Source organism: Giraffa tippelskirchi, chromosome 5 (genome assembly GCF_054371585.1).
Source record: "Giraffa tippelskirchi isolate mGirTip1 chromosome 5, T2T-mGirTip1v1.2.pri, whole genome shotgun sequence".
Taxonomy (NCBI): Eukaryota; Metazoa; Chordata; class Mammalia; order Artiodactyla; family Giraffidae; genus Giraffa; species Giraffa tippelskirchi.
Window position 1 is genome coordinate 87,218,614 of NC_137279.1, and position 16,799 is coordinate 87,235,412.

The 16,799-nt window shown below is 62.0% G+C and overlaps 6 non-coding genes across 6 annotated transcripts; 3 read left to right on the plus strand and 3 right to left on the minus strand.

Moving 5' to 3' along the window:
- Positions 1–256: 256 nt before the first annotated feature.
- TRNAG-GCC (transfer RNA glycine (anticodon GCC)) lies at positions 257–327 on the plus strand. Its single transcript has one exon. It is a non-coding gene; the product is annotated as a tRNA-Gly (tRNA).
- Positions 328–7,386: 7,059 nt separating this feature from the next.
- On the minus strand, positions 7,387–7,458 carry TRNAE-CUC (transfer RNA glutamic acid (anticodon CUC)). Its single transcript has one exon. It is a non-coding gene; the product is annotated as a tRNA-Glu (tRNA).
- A 294-nt stretch (positions 7,459–7,752) lies between these two features.
- Positions 7,753–7,824, minus strand: TRNAG-UCC (transfer RNA glycine (anticodon UCC)). Its single transcript has one exon. It is a non-coding gene; the product is annotated as a tRNA-Gly (tRNA).
- A 755-nt stretch (positions 7,825–8,579) lies between these two features.
- Positions 8,580–8,651, minus strand: TRNAD-GUC (transfer RNA aspartic acid (anticodon GUC)). The gene has a single exon. It is a non-coding gene; the product is annotated as a tRNA-Asp (tRNA).
- A 543-nt stretch (positions 8,652–9,194) lies between these two features.
- On the plus strand, positions 9,195–9,277 carry TRNAL-CAG (transfer RNA leucine (anticodon CAG)). Its single transcript has one exon. It is a non-coding gene; the product is annotated as a tRNA-Leu (tRNA).
- Positions 9,278–10,696: 1,419 nt separating this feature from the next.
- On the plus strand, positions 10,697–10,767 carry TRNAG-GCC (transfer RNA glycine (anticodon GCC)). The gene has a single exon. It is a non-coding gene; the product is annotated as a tRNA-Gly (tRNA).
- The last annotated feature ends 6,032 nt before the right edge of the window (positions 10,768–16,799 follow it).

Sequence of the window (16,799 nt, forward strand, 5' to 3'; positions counted from 1 at the left end):
CGGGCGGCACCGACAGCGTCGCGGCGGCCGTGGTCGGCGCAGAAGGCGCGGGAGCCGCGTCCCGAGTGGGCCGGCGTCCCGCCGCCCGGGGGTCCCTCGAGGGCTCGCGCCCCGGGGTCCTGCACGCGCCCGGATCCTGGCTTTCAGGTCGCCCGCCCGATGGAGCAGAGAGATGCCCACGGGCGAGCAGTGAGCAGTGACGGGCGGGTGGCGGCCAGCGCCTCTGGGGCAGCGGCGGGCGGCGGCGGCCACCGGTGCATGGGTGGTTCAGTGGTAGAATTCTCGCCTGCCACGCGGGAGGCCCGGGTTCGATTCCCGGCCCATGCAGCCACTGCGTCCCCTTTTGGTCCCGCAGGGCAGCCCCAGGGCCCAGCTAGGTCTGCCCACTGAAACGCGCTCAAGGCAGGGCTCCTGCAACCGCTGGCTGCTCCCTGCCGCCAGCTGCCTCTCCCGCGCGGACGGCCCCCCACCCCACACACTCTCGGCCCTGCTGCCGAGGCTCCGTGGCCCCAAACCCCGCAGGCTCAGCCGCCCGTGCGCCCAGATACCTCCCCTGTGTTTACTCGCTTCCTCACCCGGACCCAGCCGGTGGCTCAGGGATTTCACTGGAAGGAATACCCCACCGCTGGCGCCCAGCCGCCTCCCCTCTTCACCTTTCCTCACGTCTCCAAGCTCCCTGGCTCACTCTCCCCACACTCCGAAAATCAATCACACTACGTTTGCACAGCCAGGGGCAAGGAAGTTGCCGCATCTGGCAAGGATACCTCCCTTTTCCCGGGAGGGTCCCTGGAGCATCGCCTTGCAGGAGGAGTTGCAAAGAAGTCCACCAGCTCCCGGCGGACTGTACTCTCGATTCATCTTTTGTCCCTGGGCAGAGAGAGGTTTCCACCAGCAACGCCCTCACCAGCTCAAACACCACCCCCTCCCCTGAAACCCTCTTGCCCGCCTCAGCTCAGCATCAGCCCTGCCCCAAGAGCACCACCACCTCAGCCTGCACCTTCACCATCGCCCTACTCCGCCAACCGGGCCCATCGCCCCCCCACCCTGCTCCCCCCGCCCCACCCCCATCTCCCCCATCCCCAACACCCGCCGCAGGCCCCGTTCCTCCCTCAGCCATGGCAAATCCTGCTCTTGTCAAGGAACCTGCCTTTGCTTTTGTCCCACTGGACTGCCTTCCCCCGTCCCACCCCCACCCCCACCCCCACCCCCACCCCCACCCCCACCCCCGGCCTGCTCCTTTTTCTGCTTCTTCCAACACAGGTGGAACTGATTTACATCCCTGGGTTAGTTTCAGGTGCACAGCAAAGTGATTCAGTCCCCTGTTCTCTTTCAGGTGATTTTGCATTGTAGCTGAAGGCGAGATTCGAATACAGTTCGCATGCTACACAGTAAAGCTTTGTTGCTTACCTACTGTACCTATAGGATGTCCTATCTCTCCATCCGACTCCAACTTTCCTCCCTCCCCTGCCTTTCCCCTTGGGTAGCCCGGTGTACGGTTTCTCCAAACCGTCTGAACGTCGGTTTCCCCTTTGCACGTGGATTCCTTTGTGTTAGTTGTTAGGTTCCACAAAGCTTTGTCCCTCTCCACCCGACTCACTTCACCAAGTGGACTCTTGCGTGGGTCCATCTGGCGTTGGGGCCCACGGCAAAGGCTGCTCCTTCTTGATGGCTGCGTCATATTCCACGGGACAGATACGCCTCATCTTCTTGTGCCAGCCACCTGCCGACGGGCACTTGGGCGTATCCCATGTCCCGGCTACGGCATAGAGGGCTGCGATGACCCTGGGGGATGCCTGCATCTCTACCCATTAGGGCTTTGGTCTTCTCCCGATGGGTACCCAGCATTGGGTTTGCTGGGTCATATGGGAAGCTCTTCTTCTTCCTATCGTTGGACCGACCCTCGACGGACTGACTTCCATGTAGTAGCAGATGCTGTTCTGGAAGGGTAGGATACTGGATCTTATTCCCTGTGGTATCCTGTGTATCCTTGTGGCTCCTCTCCTTTCTATGCAGTCCTACTACGGTATATCCGTGGAGCCCAGCTCCTCATTCATCCCTCCGGCCCTGACTTTGCCCTTGGGAAGCCCCAAGTTGCTTTCCTGTGGCTGGGTGTCTGTCGCTGTTTGGCACAGGGATTAAGGTGTACAACACTTTAGAATCCACCCATCTGTGCCCTTCTCTGTGTCTTCCCTCACCGAGGGTAATAGTCTGCAGCTCCGGCCGCTGTTGCTGCCAGTGACACTATTTGTCTCTTGTGGACGGCTCAGAGACACCCCATTCTCTGCCTTTCTCTGGTACTGCATCTTCGTGGGTGAGCCGTTGGTGACGGACACTAGGGTTCTCTCCTCGCCTCGGCTGTGGCGCACGGTGCTGCAGTGACCGTGGGGTTTGCACGTGTCTTGCCGAATCCAGAGCTGCGGCTTTCACGGATATGTACCCAGGGTTGGGATCGTGATAGCTCACCTGTTTCCGGCTTACTCAGTTACCTATCGATTTAGCTTAATTTTTAAACCTTCCTCCAATGTCGTAGTGGCGGCTGTGGGAGAAGTACAGTGGGTTTCCAATAGTGTGCTCATGTCCGACGGACTGCAAAGCGGTTCTGTTTCCCATGTACAGATTTCAGATTTCCTACGTGTTTTCAGACTCTTTTCCGTTGGAGGTTATTACAGGATACTGACTCTTAGTCCCTGCGTTGAACTGGATAAGCTTGTGGCTTCTCCCTTTACACATGGTCCTGCGGATCTGTTCGTTGCAGCTCCACAGCCATCCCTCCACCGCTGCCTTACCGCTTGCGTTACCCTACGGTGGTTTTCTTTGGGAGTCGGTTTCTCTTCGGCAAATAGGTTCGTGTCGTATTAGTTTACACATTCCACATGCGTTTGTCCAACTCGGTCTGACTTTCTTCACCGAGTGTCAAGAGTCTCTAGGTCCATCGTGGCTTTTGACAAGTGGCAATGCTTCCCTTCTTTCTTTATGACCGAGTGATATGTCCATGCTCCATCTATGCCACATCTTCTTGTGCCCGCCATTTGTGGATGGGCACTGGGGCTTGTTCCACGTCTCGGCTGTGGCAAATACTGCTGCTACATACATGGCGGTGTAGGGACCTTTAGATCTCTCCGAGTTTGGTACTCTGCAGGTATGTACCCTGGAGGGGGTGTGCTCGGTCATATGGGAGCTCTCCTCGGTCCTCACGAAATCTCGGCCACCCCCGCTCCCTACCACCACACCCCATCCCACCCTGACCCCCAGCAATGTCACACCCGAGACTGGACATTTGCTCCTGATGAGTGGTGACTTTGGGCTCTGGGGCGGTACGGTGGGCCCAGGCCTTTCAGCCCGGGTCTGGCCCCTGTCTGGCACTCCGTTGCTGTCGTTCGCTTGCCTGCGTCCCAGCCACCGCCCAGAGCCCCAGCCCACCGCTGAGCCTGAGCACCCTGCACCACCACGCAGCAGTGTGGCACGCACGCTGACACGCCACCCCGCCCGAATGGAGCCCCCCCCCCACTGTCACCGCCTGCCATCTGCCTTTCCTGCCACCCTCCAGGCTCGGCCCCATCTACCCGCCACCAAGCCCCTGGAGCCCCGGCCCATCTCTCACACGTCCTTGTCCTTCCCTGCCCTGCCCCGGTGTCCCCCAGTGCGGGCCTCCCTCCGGCTCCTCCGACCCACCCATACCGCACGCCCACCCCTAACGCAGATCTGTCCCAGCCTCACACATGTGCCTGGCATGGCGTCGCCACCGCCCCCATGCTTCTGCAGAGGCCCCGCTCCAGTGGCCTGCCGATCTTTCTTTCGGCCAGGTCCCCGCCAGCCCCACGCCTCCCCCTTCCCGCCGGCACTCCGCGCAGACGCCCCGCCCAAGCACCCCTGGGCCTGCCTCCCAGCACCCGGCTCGCCACCGCCCCCTCTCCCTGCCATCGTTCTGCCCCATTCCCTGATCCACGTGGGGCGGCCACCAACCATGGCCCCAAGCGCCTTCGGCCCGCACTCTCAGCCATGCACGCTGGCGCCCAAGGCCCCGGCAGGGGCGTCGAGGAAACCTCCTGCGGCGACGGCAAGCACACGTCGGGCCACGGGGGATCCACTGCCACAGGGGAATCGGCTCTGTCCCATCGCGCCCGAGTGTGCCGCCCTCGCCGCACGTTGGTGCGCTTCATCGGCCGTCCACTTCCCCTCCCCGCGAAGGACACGGTCCTTGAACAGACGAGACATCCTTTGCTGACACACCAGCCCAAGATCTGGCGGAGAGGAGGCTGCGGTGGGCGATTACCCTCGGGGAGAGTTCCTAGGGGAAGACGATGACAGGTTGGGGAGAGGGATGGAGTGGATCCTGGATAGACGGTTTGGAGAGAATGGGAAACTATAAGAGGTCATAACTAGGTGAGGGGTATGTGGAACAGGGCGCTCTGTGTGTGTGTGGGGGGGTGTGTGTGTGTGCATGCGCGCGCGAGCCCGAGTGCCCACCCTGGGTTAGGAGTGGGGGAGGGAGACCTGGGTACATCTTGCCTCACTCCGGTAGCACTGAGAGCTGTGGTCAGGCAAGGGAAATACCACGCCGGTTGGGGTGTCCACCCTGGCAGGCATCGCGGCCTCGAGCGCATCTGCCGCCTCCCGGCTGGTTGGCTAGGTTTTCCCGGCCGGCCCGCCCCGCCCGGATCTGCCTTCTCTCTCACTTCCACGGCTGCCGTGGTGTGACTCGCGGCACAGGTCCACATTCATCTTCACCCCTGTGCCTCCGGGGGAGCGAAGAAGAACGCAAGAGCCTCTTGATGAATGTGAAAGAGGAGAGTGAAAACGTTGGCTTACAACTCAGCATTCAGAAAACGAAGGTCGTGGCATCCGGTCCCATCACTTCATGGCAAATGGATGGGGACACAAGGGAACCCGGGAGAGACTTCATCTTGTTCAGTTCAGTTCAATCGCTCAGTCGTGTCCGACTCTTTGCGACTCCGTGAATTGCAGCACGCCAGGCCTCTCTGTCCATCACCAACTCCCGGAGTCTACCCAAACCCATGTCCATCGAGTCGGTGATGCCATCCAACCATCTCATCCTCTGTCGTCCCCTTCTCCTCCTGCCCTCCACCCTACCCAGCATTAGGGTCTTTTCCAATGAGCCAACTCTTCGCATGAGGTGGCCAAAGTACTGGAGCTTCAGCTTCAACATCAGTCCTTCCAGTGAACACCCAGGATTGATCTCCTTTAGGATGGACTGATTGGATCTCCTTGCGGTCCAAGGGACTCTCAAGAGTCTTCTCCAACAGCACAGTTCAAAAGCATCAATTCTGCGGCGCTCAGCTTTCTTCACCGTCCAACTCTCACATCCATACACGACCACCGGAAAAGCCATAGCCCTGACTAGACGGGCTTTTGTTGGCGAAGTAATGTCTCTGCTTTTCAGTACGCTATCTAGGTTGTCCATAACCTTCCTTCCAAGGAGTAAGCGTCTTTTAATTTCATGGCTGCAATCACCATCAGCAGTGATTTTGGAGCCCAAGAAAATGAAGTCTGACACTGTTTCCACTGTCTCCCCATCTATTTCCCATGAAGCGATGGGACCAGATGGCAAGATCTTAGTTTTCTGAACGTTGAGCTTTAAGCCAACTCTTTCACTCTCCTCTTTCACTTTCATCAAGAGGCTCTTTAGTTCTTCTTCACTTTCTGCCATAAGGGTGGTGTCATCTGCATATCTGAGGTTATCGATATTTCTCCCGGCAATCTTGATTCCAGCTTGTGTTTCTTCCAGCCCAGCGTTTCTCATGATGTCCTCTGCATAGAAGTTAAATAAGCAGGGTGACAACGTACAGCCTTGACGTACTCCTTTTCCTATTTGGAACCAGTCTGTTGTTCCATGTCCAGTTCTAACTGTTGCTTCCTGACCTGCATACAGGTTTCTCAAGAGACAGGTCAGATGGTCTGGTATTCCCATCTCTTTCAGAATTTTCCACAGTGTATTGTGATCCACACAGTCAAAGGCTTTGGCATCGTCAATAAAGCAGAAATAGATGTTTTTCTGGAACGCTCTTGCTTTTTCGATGATCCAGCGGATATTGGCAAGTTGATCTCTGGTTCCTCTGCCCTTTCTAAAACCAGCTTGAACATCTGGAAGTTCACGGTTCACGTATTGCTGAAGCCTGACTTCATCTTGGGGGGCTCCCAAATCACTGCAGACGGTGGCTGCGGCCGTGAAATGTAAACGACGTTCGCTCCTTGGGAGAGAAACTATGACCAAAACTAGACAGCATATTGAAAAGCAGAGACGTGACTCTGCGAGGCGGCTCCCTCTCGGGAAAGCTACGGGTTCTCCAGTAGTCCACGTACAGATGTGAGAGTTGGAGTATAAAGAAGCTGAGCGCCGGAGAATAGATGCTTTTGAAGTGCGGTGTTGGAGAAGACTCTTGAGAGTCCCTTGGACTGCCGGGAGCTCGAACCAGTGAATCGTAGGGGAAATCAGTCCTGAATATTCATTGGAAGGACTGATGCTGAAGCTGAAACTCCCATCCTCTGGCCACCCGATGCGAAGGACTGACTCACTGCAAAAGCCCCTGATGGAAGGCAGGAGGAGACGGGGACGACACGCCAGAAGATGAGGTGGTTGGATGGCATCACCGACTGGACGGACACGAGTTTGAGTGAGCTCCGGGAGTTGGTGATGGACAGGGAGGCCTGGGCTGCTGCAGTGCACTGAGCGACTGAACTGGTACTGATGCCTCCCGGGCGCCGTGGTCCGCCTCCCAGAGCCCACTCAAGACCAGAACCCTCTCGGAGTCAGCAGCGCCGCACGGGGGTCACAGGCAGCCCGGGACCGGGCGCGCAATGGCCGAGCCGCCCAGAGAGGGGCTGGCATGAGGGACATGGGAAGGGAGGCGCGACCGCGGCCACCGGCCCCACTCCCAGAGGCAGATCCCCCTCGCTCACCTTCGGCTGTGGCCACCGCCACCGCCACCGCCACCGCCACCGCCACCGCCACCGCCGCTGCCGGCCGGCGCGGGCGCCCACCGCAGCCCCCTCCCCTCCCCCCCACCCTCCCCCACCCCGCCTCCTTCCCACCACCAACAGCAGGAGAACCAGCACAAGGCCGGGAGCATCACCGCCGCCGCCTCCAGGGGCACCAGCCGCAGCCCCTCACGGGGGAGGGAGGCCGGGGATGGGAGGCCTCAGGCGGGTCGTGGTGGAAGCGGTGCGCGGTTGCCACCGAGACCAAAAGGTTTGCCCCCGGGGACGCCGTGGCGGGGGGGCCCTGCATCCTGCTTGGGCTGGAGGTGCAGGTGCCCGGGGGCCTCTGTCGCAGCGCTGGGGCCCGCGGAGCCAGCGTAGGCTAAAAGGGTGGAAAGGTCCGGCGGCGAGGAGATCGGGAGGTGGCAGGCGGAGAGGAAGAAGAAAGGCTTCCCTGACCGGGAATCGAACCCGGGCCGCGGCGGTGAGAGCGCCGAATCCTAACCACTAGACCACCAGGGAGCGCCGGGACTCGGCCCTCGCCTGCTCCCGCTGAACCCAGCGCCTCCATGCCACCTTGGTGCCCACACCCGGCCTCCGCAAGTCCAGCCGCCCGCCCGCCCGCCCGCCCTCCCTGTCAGTCCGCCTGCCCTAGCGTGCGTCTTGTTTTCGGCACCCTCAAAACACTGTCCCTCGCCGCCGGCTTCTCGCGCCCACGCCAAAAGCCGCGGGCCAGCTGGCTCCCTGCTCCAAGCGCTCTCTCCCCCGAACGCCCCTGCCGGGAGGGCGCTGCAACTCAGCAAAAGGTCGGCCCGCTGCGTTGGCCGGGAATCGAACCCGGGTCAACTGCTTGGAAGGCAGCTATGCTCACCACTATACCACCAACGCTGCACAGCCCGGGCCGCCGCCAGACGCCGGCCCCGGGCTCGCCCCAGCACACTCCTGCCGCCGCCGCCGCCGCCGCATCCCTGCCCCGACGCCCCGTCAGCCGGCGGCTCTGCGCCGCCGCCGGCGCTCCCAGCAGCCGCGCGGCGCCCCATCTGCGCCAGCGCTACGCAGCAGCCGGGGTCCACCGGCGTGCCCGCCCCGGGGCGCCGCTCCCGCGCCCTTGCGGCCCTCCGGCCCTTCGCTCCCCGCCGCGGCCCGCGGACGCCTCCGCCCTCACCCCCGGGGGGCAAGGCGGGGCACGCAGCTCGCAGCTGCCAGCACCCAGCTGGCCAAAGCCCTTCTCCACCGGGCGCTGGGCGACGCCACTTGCCACGACGACAGGGGCACACGGGACCCACGCGCCTGCACGCCTCCCGGCGCTGTGCCGCGCCGCGCCGCGGGGGCGTCGCGAGCCTAGGAGCCCACTGCGGCAGCCACTGTGGGCGGGCGGGCCGCAAGATCCGGCTATGGTCGGGCAAGGCCGTGGGGTCGCCAAGGAGGCCCTGGCTCCGCCGTGGCGACCGAGCGCCCGGCGACGACCAAGGGCTCGGGCTGGAGGGCTGCACGGCTCGAGGGGGTCGACGGTCGGTAGACCGGGCCCCGCCGTGGGCGGCGCCCCGGCGCCTCGCCCAAAGGCGGAGGGAGGAGACGAAGGGCCCTTGGGGGCCAGGCGGCGGGCCAGAGAGCGACCGCGGCCACCAAAAAGGGTGTGTTGCCTCCCCGTCGGGGAATCGAACCCCGGTCTCCCGCGTGACAGGCGGGGATACTCACCACTATACTAACGAGGACGGCGGCGACCGCCCTGCCGCCCGGCCGCTCTCGGGCTCTCGGGCTGCCTGCCGACGCCTCCCCCTGCCCGCCACGGGCCCCGACCCGACCGCACACCAAACCAGCCGCCTCAGTCAGAGCGGCAGCCCCCGACCCCGACAGGGACGCGGACCCGGGGGACACGGGAAACTCCTAGCGCGCGCCGCCTCTTGCCTGCAACGCGGCCATTCCGCCGGGAGAAGGGGGCCCGAGAAGGCACGCGAGGCTGCGAGGACACGGTGGGCGCGCCGCCGGCCCGCGTCTGGCGAGGACAGGCGCGGGTGGGTAGGGGCCGGCACGCCAAGGGTCCGGCTGGGTCCGGGGCCAGGCGTGGGCGAGGGCGCGACCGGCGGCGGAGCCAGGCGCCTCGGCCGGCCGCCGCGCGCCGGCTCCGTCGCTCACGCACACCAGACGGCCGCCCGCCTGCCTGGCGCGGCGCACCGCGCGTCCCGCCAAGGGCGCCGGGGCTCGCGCCGCGTCGGGTCCCAGCCAGGCGAGCGGCCACGCGCCCGCCCAGGCCCGCCGTCAGGATGGCCGAGCGGTCTAAGGCGCTGCGTTCAGGTCGCAGTCTCCCCTGGAGGCGTGGGTTCGAATCCCACTCCTGACAAGCCAGCCTTTTGGCCCGCCCGACAAACGCGCCCGTCCTCCCCGCGCCACTGCCGTTCTCCACACACGCCCTCCCCGCCACCTGCAGCCCACACCAGGAACCTTCAGTCCTTCTCAGCGCATCTGTCCTCCCCAGCTGGCTGCGCCTGCAGCTGCCGGTTTTCCTGCCTCCCCGCCTCCCCGCCTCCCCTTCGCCCACCCTCGCCCATCCCCCCACTCCCACTCCCACTCCCACGGCCCCGCTCCACCCCGCCCCCGTCCGCGCCGACGCACGCAGCCCCGCGGCGGGTGGCAAGCCCTCCTCGCTTCGCCAGCGCTCCGACTTCTGCCTGGTGAACGGCCAAGTCGCTCTCGCAGCCTTGCTTCCCCGTCCGCCCCGGGCAGCTCTCCCTCCGGCCGGCACCCTGTCGTCCGCGCCCGCCCGGCCGCCCCGCCTGTGCTCCCCAGCCACACCGAGGCGGCCGAGCCCCCGCCTTGGCCGCCTGGGGTGCTGCGTGCCCTCGAGGCTTCACCGCCTTGCGGCCTTGGCCGGGCCACACCTGCCTGCCTCCCGCCCGGGACGCGTGCCACCCAGCCTTCCTGCTGGCCAGCCAACACCGGCCCTCCGTGCACGAGTCCGTCCCGGGAAGGGTGCTCCGCTGGGGAGTGAGCGGAAGCCCTGCGTGCCCGTCCACCCCACCCACAGGCGCCCGGCCCGCGCCCCCGACCTCGGCGCCACCGCGCCCGTTCCCGGGGAAAGCCGCTGCCCGGGCCGGAGCCAGGCTCGCCCTGGCGCGCTCGCTGCCTCAGCCTGCAGTCGCCGAGCCAGGAGCCGCTCTGCCAAAGGGCCCCTCCTCACCACCACCAATCCGTCAGAGCCGGACCCCTCGGGAGCGCAGGAGCCAGGGTGTCACACGCCTTTGCGTCCTTGGGCCTGAGCGCCGCTCTGCGCGTCGCGCTCCCACGCTCGCGCATCCGGCACGGCCCGAGCCCGGAGTCCCGGCCCCCGCCCGCTCTCGCACGCCCCACCCCGCCCCGGCCGGAAAGCCAGCCCGCCAGAGGGACTTTGGGTCGGGACTCCGCGGTCGCTGAGAGGAACGTCGGTGCGCGGCCGCAGCGACCACGCAGCGCCTGCCCTGACAGGGATCCCCGCGCCGGCCAGACGGCGTCGGCTCGCGGGCCCCTCGGGCGGCACCGACAGCGTCGCGGCGGCCGTGGTCGGCGCAGAAGGCGCGGGAGCCGCGTCCCGAGTGGGCCGGCGTCCCGCCGCCCGGGGGTCCCTCGAGGGCTCGCGCCCCGGGGTCCTGCACGCGCCCGGATCCTGGCTTTCAGGTCGCCCGCCCGATGGAGCAGAGAGATGCCCACGGGCGAGCAGTGAGCAGTGACGGGCGGGTGGCGGCCAGCGCCTCTGGGGCAGCGGCGGGCGGCGGCGGCCACCGGTGCATGGGTGGTTCAGTGGTAGAATTCTCGCCTGCCACGCGGGAGGCCCGGGTTCGATTCCCGGCCCATGCAGCCACTGCGTCCCCTTTTGGTCCCGCAGGGCAGCCCCAGGGCCCAGCTAGGTCTGCCCACTGAAACGCGCTCAAGGCAGGGCTCCTGCAACCGCTGGCTGCTCCCTGCCGCCAGCTGCCTCTCCCGCGCGGACGGCCCCCCACCCCACACACTCTCGGCCCTGCTGCCGAGGCTCCGTGGCCCCAAACCCCGCAGGCTCAGCCGCCCGTGCGCCCAGATACCTCCCCTGTGTTTACTCGCTTCCTCACCCGGACCCAGCCGGTGGCTCAGGGATTTCACTGGAAGGAATACCCCACCGCTGGCGCCCAGCCGCCTCCCCTCTTCACCTTTCCTCACGTCTCCAAGCTCCCTGGCTCACTCTCCCCACACTCCGAAAATCAATCACACTACGTTTGCACAGCCAGGGGCAAGGAAGTTGCCGCATCTGGCAAGGATACCTCCCTTTTCCCGGGAGGGTCCCTGGAGCATCGCCTTGCAGGAGGAGTTGCAAAGAAGTCCACCAGCTCCCGGCGGACTGTACTCTCGATTCATCTTTTGTCCCTGGGCAGAGAGAGGTTTCCACCAGCAACGCCCTCACCAGCTCAAACACCACCCCCTCCCCTGAAACCCTCTTGCCCGCCTCAGCTCAGCATCAGCCCTGCCCCAAGAGCACCACCACCTCAGCCTGCACCTTCACCATCGCCCTACTCCGCCAACCGGGCCCATCGCCCCCCCACCCTGCTCCCCCCGCCCCACCCCCATCTCCCCCATCCCCAACACCCGCCGCAGGCCCCGTTCCTCCCTCAGCCATGGCAAATCCTGCTCTTGTCAAGGAACCTGCCTTTGCTTTTGTCCCACTGGACTGCCTTCCCCCGTCCCACCCCCACCCCCACCCCCACCCCCACCCCCACCCCCACCCCCACCCCCACCCCCGGCCTGCTCCTTTTTCTGCTTCTTCCAACACAGGTGGAACTGATTTACATCCCTGGGTTAGTTTCAGGTGCACAGCAAAGTGATTCAGTCCCCTGTTCTCTTTCAGGTGATTTTGCATTGTAGCTGAAGGCGAGATTCGAATACAGTTCGCATGCTACACAGTAAAGCTTTGTTGCTTACCTACTGTACCTATAGGATGTCCTATCTCTCCATCCGACTCCAACTTTCCTCCCTCCCCTGCCTTTCCCCTTGGGTAGCCCGGTGTACGGTTTCTCCAAACCGTCTGAACGTCGGTTTCCCCTTTGCACGTGGATTCCTTTGTGTTAGTTGTTAGGTTCCACAAAGCTTTGTCCCTCTCCACCCGACTCACTTCACCAAGTGGACTCTTGCGTGGGTCCATCTGGCGTTGGGGCCCACGGCAAAGGCTGCTCCTTCTTGATGGCTGCGTCATATTCCACGGGACAGATACGCCTCATCTTCTTGTGCCGGCCACCTGCCGACGGGCACTTGGGCGTATCCCATGTCCCGGCTACGGCATAGAGGGCTGCGATGACCCTGGGGGATGCCTGCATCTCTACCCATTAGGGCTTTGGTCTTCTCCCGATGGGTACCCAGCATTGGGTTTGCTGGGTCATATGGGAAGCTCTTCTTCTTCCTATCGTTGGACCGACCCTCGACGGACTGACTTCCATGTAGTAGCAGATGCTGTTCTGGAAGGGTAGGATACTGGATCTTATTCCCTGTGGTATCCTGTGTATCCTTGTGGCTCCTCTCCTTTCTATGCAGTCCTACTACGGTATATCCGTGGAGCCCAGCTCCTCATTCATCCCTCCGGCCCTGACTTTGCCCTTGGGAAGCCCCAAGTTGCTTTCCTGTGGCTGGGTGTCTGTCGCTGTTTGGCACAGGGATTAAGGTGTACAACACTTTAGAATCCACCCATCTGTGCCCTTCTCTGTGTCTTCCCTCACCGAGGGTAATAGTCTGCAGCTCCGGCCGCTGTTGCTGCCAGTGACACTATTTGTCTCTTGTGGACGGCTCAGAGACACCCCATTCTCTGCCTTTCTCTGGTACTGCATCTTCGTGGGTGAGCCGTTGGTGACGGACACTAGGGTTCTCTCCTCGCCTCGGCTGTGGCGCACGGTGCTGCAGTGACCGTGGGGTTTGCACGTGTCTTGCCGAATCCAGAGCTGCGGCTTTCACGGATATGTACCCAGGGTTGGGATCGTGATAGCTCACCTGTTTCCGGCTTACTCAGTTACCTATCGATTTAGCTTAATTTTTAAACCTTCCTCCAATGTCGTAGTGGCGGCTGTGGGAGAAGTACAGTGGGTTTCCAATAGTGTGCTCATGTCCGACGGACTGCAAAGCGGTTCTGTTTCCCATGTACAGATTTCAGATTTCCTACGTGTTTTCAGACTCTTTTCCGTTGGAGGTTATTACAGGATACTGACTCTTAGTCCCTGCGTTGAACTGGATAAGCTTGTGGCTTCTCCCTTTACACATGGTCCTGCGGATCTGTTCGTTGCAGCTCCACAGCCATCCCTCCACCGCTGCCTTACCGCTTGCGTTACCCTACGGTGGTTTTCTTTGGGAGTCGGTTTCTCTTCGGCAAATAGGTTCGTGTCGTATTAGTTTACACATTCCACATGCGTTTGTCCAACTCGGTCTGACTTTCTTCACCGAGTGTCAAGAGTCTCTAGGTCCATCGTGGCTTTTGACAAGTGGCAATGCTTCCCTTCTTTCTTTATGACCGAGTGATATGTCCATGCTCCATCTATGCCACATCTTCTTGTGCCCGCCATTTGTGGATGGGCACTGGGGCTTGTTCCACGTCTCGGCTGTGGCAAATACTGCTGCTACATACATGGCGGTGTAGGGACCTTTAGATCTCTCCGAGTTTGGTACTCTGCAGGTATGTACCCTGGAGGGGGTGTGCTCGGTCATATGGGAGCTCTCCTCGGTCCTCACGAAATCTCGGCCACCCCCGCTCCCTACCACCACACCCCATCCCACCCTGACCCCCAGCAATGTCACACCCGAGACTGGACATTTGCTCCTGATGAGTGGTGACTTTGGGCTCTGGGGCGGTACGGTGGGCCCAGGCCTTTCAGCCCGGGTCTGGCCCCTGTCTGGCACTCCGTTGCTGTCGTTCGCTTGCCTGCGTCCCAGCCACCGCCCAGAGCCCCAGCCCACCGCTGAGCCTGAGCACCCTGCACCACCACGCAGCAGTGTGGCACGCACGCTGACACGCCACCCCGCCCGAATGGAGCCCCCCCCCCACTGTCACCGCCTGCCATCTGCCTTTCCTGCCACCCTCCAGGCTCGGCCCCATCTACCCGCCACCAAGCCCCTGGAGCCCCGGCCCATCTCTCACACGTCCTTGTCCTTCCCTGCCCTGCCCCGGTGTCCCCCAGTGCGGGCCTCCCTCCGGCTCCTCCGACCCACCCATACCGCACGCCCACCCCTAACGCAGATCTGTCCCAGCCTCACACATGTGCCTGGCATGGCGTCGCCACCGCCCCCATGCTTCTGCAGAGGCCCCGCTCCAGTGGCCTGCCGATCTTTCTTTCGGCCAGGTCCCCGCCAGCCCCACGCCTCCCCCTTCCCGCCGGCACTCCGCGCAGACGCCCCGCCCAAGCACCCCTGGGCCTGCCTCCCAGCACCCGGCTCGCCACCGCCCCCTCTCCCTGCCATCGTTCTGCCCCATTCCCTGATCCACGTGGGGCGGCCACCAACCATGGCCCCAAGCGCCTTCGGCCCGCACTCTCAGCCATGCACGCTGGCGCCCAAGGCCCCGGCAGGGGCGTCGAGGAAACCTCCTGCGGCGACGGCAAGCACACGTCGGGCCACGGGGGATCCACTGCCACAGGGGAATCGGCTCTGTCCCATCGCGCCCGAGTGTGCCGCCCTCGCCGCACGTTGGTGCGCTTCATCGGCCGTCCACTTCCCCTCCCCGCGAAGGACACGGTCCTTGAACAGACGAGACATCCTTTGCTGACACACCAGCCCAAGATCTGGCGGAGAGGAGGCTGCGGTGGGCGATTACCCTCGGGGAGAGTTCCTAGGGGAAGACGATGACAGGTTGGGGAGAGGGATGGAGTGGATCCTGGATAGACGGTTTGGAGAGAATGGGAAACTATAAGAGGTCATAACTAGGTGAGGGGTATGTGGAACAGGGCGCTCTGTGTGTGTGTGGGGGGGTGTGTGTGTGTGCATGCGCGCGCGAGCCCGAGTGCCCACCCTGGGTTAGGAGTGGGGGAGGGAGACCTGGGTACATCTTGCCTCACTCCGGTAGCACTGAGAGCTGTGGTCAGGCAAGGGAAATACCACGCCGGTTGGGGTGTCCACCCTGGCAGGCATCGCGGCCTCGAGCGCATCTGCCGCCTCCCGGCTGGTTGGCTAGGTTTTCCCGGCCGGCCCGCCCCGCCCGGATCTGCCTTCTCTCTCACTTCCACGGCTGCCGTGGTGTGACTCGCGGCACAGGTCCACATTCATCTTCACCCCTGTGCCTCCGGGGGAGCGAAGAAGAACGCAAGAGCCTCTTGATGAATGTGAAAGAGGAGAGTGAAAACGTTGGCTTACAACTCAGCATTCAGAAAACGAAGGTCGTGGCATCCGGTCCCATCACTTCATGGCAAATGGATGGGGACACAAGGGAACCCGGGAGAGACTTCATCTTGTTCAGTTCAGTTCAATCGCTCAGTCGTGTCCGACTCTTTGCGACTCCGTGAATTGCAGCACGCCAGGCCTCTCTGTCCATCACCAACTCCCGGAGTCTACCCAAACCCATGTCCATCGAGTCGGTGATGCCATCCAACCATCTCATCCTCTGTCGTCCCCTTCTCCTCCTGCCCTCCACCCTACCCAGCATTAGGGTCTTTTCCAATGAGCCAACTCTTCGCATGAGGTGGCCAAAGTACTGGAGCTTCAGCTTCAACATCAGTCCTTCCAGTGAACACCCAGGATTGATCTCCTTTAGGATGGACTGATTGGATCTCCTTGCGGTCCAAGGGACTCTCAAGAGTCTTCTCCAACAGCACAGTTCAAAAGCATCAATTCTGCGGCGCTCAGCTTTCTTCACCGTCCAACTCTCACATCCATACACGACCACCGGAAAAACCATAGCCCTGACTAGATGGGCTTTTGTTGGCGAAGTAATGTCTCTGCTTTTCAGTACGCTATCTAGGTTGTCCATAACCTTCCTTCCAAGGAGTAAGCGTCTTTTAATTTCATGGCTGCAATCACCATCAGCAGTGATTTTGGAGCCCAAGAAAATGAAGTCTGACACTGTTTCCACTGTCTCCCCATCTATTTCCCATGAAGCGATGGGACCAGATGGCAAGATCTTAGTTTTCTGAACGTTGAGCTTTAAGCCAACTCTTTCACTCTCCTCTTTCACTTTCATCAAGAGGCTCTTTAGTTCTTCTTCACTTTCTGCCATAAGGGTGGTGTCATCTGCATATCTGAGGTTATCGATATTTCTCCCGGCAATCTTGATTCCAGCTTGTGTTTCTTCCAGCCCAGCGTTTCTCATGATGTCCTCTGCATAGAAGTTAAATAAGCAGGGTGACAACGTACAGCCTTGACGTACTCCTTTTCCTATTTGGAACCAGTCTGTTGTTCCATGTCCAGTTCTAACTGTTGCTTCCTGACCTGCATACAGGTTTCTCAAGAGACAGGTCAGATGGTCTGGTATTCCCATCTCTTTCAGAATTTTCCACAGTGTATTGTGATCCACACAGTCAAAGGCTTTGGCATCGTCAATAAAGCAGAAATAGATGTTTTTCTGGAACGCTCTTGCTTTTTCGATGATCCAGCGGATATTGGCAAGTTGATCTCTGGTTCCTCTGCCCTTTCTAAAACCAGCTTGAACATCTGGAAGTTCACGGTTCACGTATTGCTGAAGCCTGACTTCATCTTGGGGGGCTCCCAAATCACTGCAGACGGTGGCTGCGGCCGTGAAATGTAAACGACGTTCGCTCCTTGGGAGAGAAACTATGACCAAAACTAGACAGCATATTGAAAAGCAGAGACGTGACTCTGCGAGGCGGCTCCCTCTCGGGAAAGCTACGGGTTCTCCAGTAGTCCACGTACAGATGTGAGAGTTGGAGTATAAAGAA